A 6,883-nucleotide genomic window follows, 5' to 3' on the forward strand; every position below is an offset into this window, starting at 1 on the left:
AAACAGGCATAACTGGAAACTCACGGGCTCGCCGGGGCGTGCGTCACACCGGGGTTACGTCCTGCGCGCGGCGTCGTGACGTCACGCCGCAAGCTGCGGCGGCTGCTGCTCCCGCTCCGCGCGCGGCCGCACTCTCGCACATACACACGGGACGCGGCCGCACACGCGTCCCGGCGGGGGGGGGGGAGTGCGCATGCGCGCGGCTTCCCGCGCCGGCGCGCCCCAGCCCCCTCCCACCGGGGCGCGCGCCGCCTGGGGGCGAGGAGGGAGGCGGGAGGGAGGCGCGCGCTGCCCCCTCCCCCCGCCCGGCCAGGTGCGCGACCGTTAACGGCGCGCGGCCTCCCGGGAGGCGGCGCCGCGGTGGCCGCGGGCGGGCAGCGCCGCCCGCCCCCGCGGGAGCCTCTTTTCCTGCCGGAAAGAGCCTTCCCCAAAGACACCCGCCGCACGGGCTGCCCCCCACCCCAGTGCGGCCTCCTCTCACCTGCGCCATGCTCCGAAACGGGAGGTCGGCGTGTGGGGGGCTGCGTGGCACCTTTCGCACAGAAAGTGGGAAACTGGGTCAAACGCCGGAGGAGCCGCACGGAGGAATGTACAGTGCCAGTGTGAAAGGCGGACTCCTGTAGCGAGCTATGATTGGCAAAAGATAGGGCAGGGCAACGTGAGAGCGCAACGCAAAACACCAGAGCAAACAAACAACGGGAGAGGGAGGGAAGGCAGGGCGGTGTTGGTCTGGTTTTGAACAGGGAGGGAAGGGTAGGGGATGTCACCAAGCAAACAGGAACATATGGTGCCATTTGTGCTTCAGGTTAGCGTTTCTGATGGCTAAGCCTGATACCAAAGGGCAGGGGTTCAGGAGGTAACAGCAAATGGATAAACTAGAGACTATTCTCCTAGGTTAGATTGTTTCTTCAGGTCGGCCAGGCCCAAAGGAGTTTACAGCCAGGGTGAAGTAACTAAGGTAACCTTTGAGGCATAAGCCATTATCATTTACAAGAAGGAAGAACGTGACACATACAATTGAAAAAGGGTAGAATATGTTTGAGTTCCAACTGCCAGTCACTCCAATTTACATTTCTAGAAAAGTCCCGAAGCAAATAATCACACAGCTCTAAGTACATGGTAGCTAAAGTTACAGCCAACAAGGATTTGCCAAGAAAATCACGTAAACGAAACGCATTCCATTCTAAGGGTATAACAAGACCTGGGATGGGAATAACTGTAGATCTCTTACGGCTTGACTTAAGTCTTTTGACACCATGTCAAAGAACTTTAACTGAAATAAGAAATAAGATCATAACAAAATTACTCTGCAGTGGTGTAAAACTACTAAAAAAGTAATCAACACTTCACTGTGAAAAAGAGCAGGGTAGAGAAAATGTGGCTCCTTGGAGGTGGATATGTCCTGTGTCTGATAACAAGTCCCTAATTATGTGAATGCTGAAGTATAGTTTGCACTTATTGGATTTCCAAACAATACCAACTGGCAGGGCTGCCAGCATGCTGCAAGACAAGAATATAATTCAAAATGACAAACTGGTTGCAGAAATAGGATGCAATTTAATAACTTACCATGTCAACTTCTGCATTTAAGTAGGGAAATAACAATTGCACAAATGTTCATTTATTGCCAGTCTTATAAGCACCAGGTCTTCAGAAAAAGGGTTGGGGAACAGAGTAGATCACAGACTGAACTGGAGTCAACAATGTCACACTGCTGTGAAAAAAGCTGCAGTACAGAGAGATGTGTAAACAGAACTGTCATATCTAGGACATACAAAGAAACTCTGCTCATACTCAACACTGGTAAAGCCTCAGCTGGAATATTGTGTCCAGTCTGGGCTCTGCATTTCAGAATGTGTCTTTCAAAAATGTCCAGTCCCCTAGTAGAAGGGAATTCAGAAAAGGGTGAAAAACCAAAATTTTGAAAAACATGACTAAAAAAGGAAAACAGGAATGGTGGAGATTTCTTAGTCTACAGAAGACAATGGGAAGAAAAATACATTGTTCACTATATTCACTGAGGACAGGACAAAACCTAATGATTTCAAATTGTACAGAAAGAAATTTACTTTGGACATTAAGACAAATTTTACTATAGTACAGATAAATAAAACTGACATACATTATCTAAAACATTCTGGAAACTGCATTAATGGAGTTTTTAAGACTAAGCCAAATAAATATAATAAATATTGTAAGAAAAGATTAAAAGCATTTGATTCTGCTGTTAACTAACGGAGGCAGAGTCGGGGATCATATTTTTTTCAGCATATTTACATTACTACACTTATATTAGTAAATGCAGTTACTAAACATCTAATGTGTTGGTGTCATCTTATGGACCTGTGTAGACAGATACTCCATTGGGGGGGGGGGTCTTCATATTAAATTTGTATAGGTCTGTATGTGGCAACATATGCCACATGCTCCAGTACTTCGCTAATTTACAGATGTTGGATATAATTCCTTGTTTAGGAAGAGGCTTTTTTTTTTCTTCCCTTCATAAGAGCAGAACCTTCCCCAGAATGTGTGTGTTTTTTTTTCTTTTTAGTTTCTCTTATGAAACTGAGGCCCACCAAACTCACCTCATTAGGAATTATTAAAAGGGCATTAAATAGGACAATTTTTAATCTCTACTGAGTAAGACTGAATTCAAACTGTTAGGCCACAGGCAAAAGGCTATGAATTTCATTAGCAGAACCCCGAAGCATGCAGGCCCCTAATGAGCGCTAATGTTATTCTTCTGAGATTTAAGCTTGTTTTTCGAAAAGATACATTTATAAAGTCAAGTTCTGATATTTTGGAACATATATGGGCAGTTTTCCACTGTTCTTAAACACAAGAAACATTAATATCTCATGCAACCTTCCGACTTACTTGCTGCTTGCTAGTACCACTTGCTATGCTAACAGAAATACAAACAATAAAAACATGAAAAAGTAAATATTAATACTCCCTCTATCCTTAATGCTACATATATTTTATTGTACTCAATTATTTTAAGGTCATCACACTTGCTTAATTATGCTTTGTCCCCTAGCAGATAATTTTTAACTAACACCAGCTCCTACTTTAATTCTGTAATTAACAATTGAAGGAAAATAACAAAATCTATAAAAATGCTAGCCTAAAGAAGAGGATGTAATATGTTTTATTATATTTCACATTTATTTGTGAACAAGTAAACTTGTTAACATAAGGATAGCTAAACTTTAGTTCTAATGCCTCACAATTTTATCAAAAGCATTTTATTTATCACCCAGTCTTATTAGCTGAGTGAAAAGGCCCAAGTGCATAAGCAGTAACAGATGCTATGTAAAAATGCCTGTGATCCGCCCGTTGTGGAGAAGGCAGAATCCACACGGTTACGAAGTCGGCTGGGGCCCGAACTCCAGCTCTGATTTCCAATTCTGTCAACGGTAACTGCCGCCTGTGTGTAGGCTATGGACAAGCTTATCTGAAAGGTTACCTGATGGGTAAAGAATAGAGAAGTGCACACCCATATTAAGAACAAAACATCCAAATTCCGTTTTCAATGACACAAAAATGGGATTGCCTGTGTTCATGGAGTAGAAATTTCAGAGCTAACCTCTCCAATGAGGTGCTGTGGGTTAGGGGAAGAGTGTGTGCTTGCCAGTAAAGAACCACGCAGTGTGGTACTTGAAAATTAAGTCAGGAATTACACTGTGGGCTTTTGTTTCCATTAATCATATCTGTGCTTCTGTATCCTCCACTAGTGTAGAGAAGACCTAATAACAGTTAAAACTGTATTTGAGAACCTCTTGAGAGGAAGTTGCTACCTTGTTCCTCCTGGTCTTCAAAATGCTTACAAAAAAGCCTAAACTAAAGCAGACTCATTAATGTCAGCAGCAAAGTATGATCAACTGAAACCAATTTAGAAACTTGTTTCTTCATATGGACATTTTTACAGATGAATCTGCAGAGGGAGAGATGGGGCAGGTCTAAACTGAAACACTTTGCATGAAAGAGGATTGCAAATGCCTCCTTGTAACACACAGAGCGAAATCCCCAATGCCTGGAGGGAAAAACTTTTTAATGATAATTTCTTACATTTATATAGCACCTTTTATTCCCTAGGACCCCAAGCACCTCATTAACTCTATGCAAAAAGCTTCAACATGGAAATACAGCCACTATATGCAGCATTCTTTGAAAATTTCATTTTCAGTTAACATAAGCCTTTCAATAACAAAATATCGCGTTCATCAGCAACTAAAAAAAAAAAAAAGAGAAAAGATTGAATTATATGGCTTCAAGATACAGAACTATTTTAAAATGTATGTTTTCCAAAACAGTAATGCACTCATACAACAGATACATTGCAGTAATCCCATATTCCCTCTCCATTACTACTGGGATCTCAACTTTGGTGAGGGTAGAAAAGGTGGTCTTCCATAACATGTCCAAAATTGAAACGATACTTGATGGCTAAAGAAATTTAGACACGGGGTTTATAGTGAAAATCGGGGCTTATAGTGAAAAGTAATTTAAAAAAAATATTAAATCCACACCTAGAAAAAAATCTTCTTATCCTATAGCTCTCATTCTTACAACCATGTAGTACTTATTTCACTAGTATCAAAAAATTCAGGGACTGTATATACAAAAATTAATTAAAGTATTTCTACTGAAATTTTAGAAGGACTAATATCAGAATGAATTGGATCAGATTGATTTATTTCAACATTATAAAAATTGAAAGAGGAGAATGTGACTTTTCTTAACACTTTTTTATTTGAGCTGTCGATTCATGTTCTGTTGGCTTGCTTGTTTCACAGGCTCTTTTGAAATAGTTGTCAGCATTAATTAAAGAGGATTGTCTAGTCTTTTCTGTTTTTCAGACAAAACAAGAAATGCATTTTCGTATTTTAAGTTTAGTCTCTGCATTATATCAAGATATTTTAGACATCTTTGCCAGTACCAATTACACTTACCTCTGTCAGAATTGCTGCTAAAACATTAAGAGGGCAGTAAGAATGTATAGGTAAAATTATATGCCACTAAAATCCAAGACTCTCTTAAGAGTAATGCAAGGGTAGGGTTAGTCCTAAAATAAAATATTACGTAATAGGAGAATATTTAAAAATTCTGTCCAGGAACATAATACTGCTTGCTACTGCGAACTGCTTTTAGGACTGTCCTGCTGTTGCGAGTTTTTCTGAATCTCCAAACTAAGAATAACAAAGATTTCCCACATGGCCTAATAAAGACAACCGCCGCTTTGCTTTCCCGTTTCCGTGAGTTTATCCGTGGGTGCCAGTATAAAAGTACGGTACCTGCTGCCTCAATGGGCTGGTGTCACGGGCCGCCCATGAAGCAGCAGCAGCCGCAGGGGCAGCCAGGGCTGCCTGGCACAGGCGGCTCCATTTGTAGCTGCTCCTGAGGTACCACCATAACAACACATTATTCATTAACAACTGCAGGATTAATTACCAATAATAATTAATTAACCTTGGGCTTCATGCTTTTTTCCTTTTATCTCGCCTTATTCTAATTCACCCTCCGTTGAGGAGGTGATAGCTAATCCTCTGCCTTTGTTCCCTTCACAAGGCTCAGGCGTCTCTCTCATCTTGGAGTTACTGAGCTCATGGAATTCAAAGATCACAAGAAAGCAGATCAGTGTAGGAAAACACCACTATATATTATCACACTGACCTCCTTAAAAACAACAATGTATTGGCTTGGAGGGCTGCCATTTGCATCATGCACAGGAAGTATTAATATACGAAAACATGCTATGAGCAACAAAACCGTAACAAATTTCTTCCTGAGCCGGTTCATGAGTTCTAACTTAGTGGGAGAGTTAAAAAAATAATAAAAAAAAAAAAAAAAAAAAAAATCTGCAGCAATAAACTGGCCTTCAACAGGTGAGAGAAAGGCCCTAGGTACAATAGCTGCACTGAAACCTGTCTGCTGATTTTCAGTTCACCTGACAGTGCTGAAATCAGATGCAGAGAGAAGACAGACACGGCAATCTCGAGTTCTTCTCGCACGTGTCACATTGATCCTTAATGGATCCCTGCAAAGAGCAGGGCGTAAAAGCGCCCAGCTCCGGCCCCGGTCGCTCTCAGCTTGACCATCTCCAGCCGGGCAGCGGGATGTGACGCCACAGAGGGGACACGCGAGGCCTGCACGTGGCTCAGCCCCACGCGAACACTCCGCCAAGGGAGGAGACCTTGGCAGCCACTTCTGCCCCACTTCAGTCATCTGGCCTCCTGAAATCAGGAAAATGAGGCTGAAATCAGGACCAAGGTCCCAATGAAGATGTTTTCTCCATAAACTTTTGCCCTTTTAGGCCATGTGTTCTAGCATCAGTTGAAAATGAACGGTATATCTCGGTTGCCATCGTCATTGCTAGTATAACTACACACCAGACAGGAATTCAAACTGCCTTCTTCTCCCCATGATTTCCTACTGCTCTGCCCTGTAGTTCCTCTATCAGCATTTGTGGTTCCTTTCCCTGAGTCATATACGGACATACATCCTCCTGCCCATACACTCTGGCCACAATTAAGTAGCTCCTCATTATCGTCTGGTTGTAAAGCTCCAGAAGTTTGTGTATGGGAAGACATAACCATGACACATAAAGAATATATAAAGAAAGCATGAAATGTACAACAAGTACTTTATTACTATTAATATGAAAGTACTGAGGAGCTTATTTTGTATTTAGGTAAGATCACAGGAGCAGAAAGTCTGTTTGATATGCTGCACCTTCTGTTTGTTTCTTAATTGTAAGGAGTTTGGTTTTGATCAAGACAATTAATTATGAATATAGCCGAGTTCTCTAACATCAGAGATAAAGCTTAGAAAAACTACAAAAGCCTTTTTTGAGAGTATATTCTACTTTATACATAAGTAT

General features: G+C 41.8%; 1 protein-coding gene across 1 annotated transcript in view; it reads right to left on the reverse strand.

Annotated features, from left to right (window-relative positions):
* ZNF644 (zinc finger protein 644) overlaps nt 1–40 on the reverse strand; it is a 43,138-nt gene extending 43,098 nt beyond the window's left edge. Inside the window, exon 1 of the mRNA XM_026037874.1 lies at nt 25–40. The gene's annotated coding sequence lies outside the window, so the exon portion shown is untranslated. The remainder of the gene's footprint in view (nt 1–24) is intronic.
* Between the last annotated feature and the right edge of the window lie 6,843 nt (nt 41–6,883).

Source organism: Nothoprocta perdicaria, unplaced genomic scaffold (assembly GCF_003342845.1).
Source record: "Nothoprocta perdicaria isolate Ctin4 unplaced genomic scaffold, notPer1 scaffold_20, whole genome shotgun sequence".
NCBI classification, from domain to species: Eukaryota; Metazoa; Chordata; class Aves; order Tinamiformes; family Tinamidae; genus Nothoprocta; species Nothoprocta perdicaria.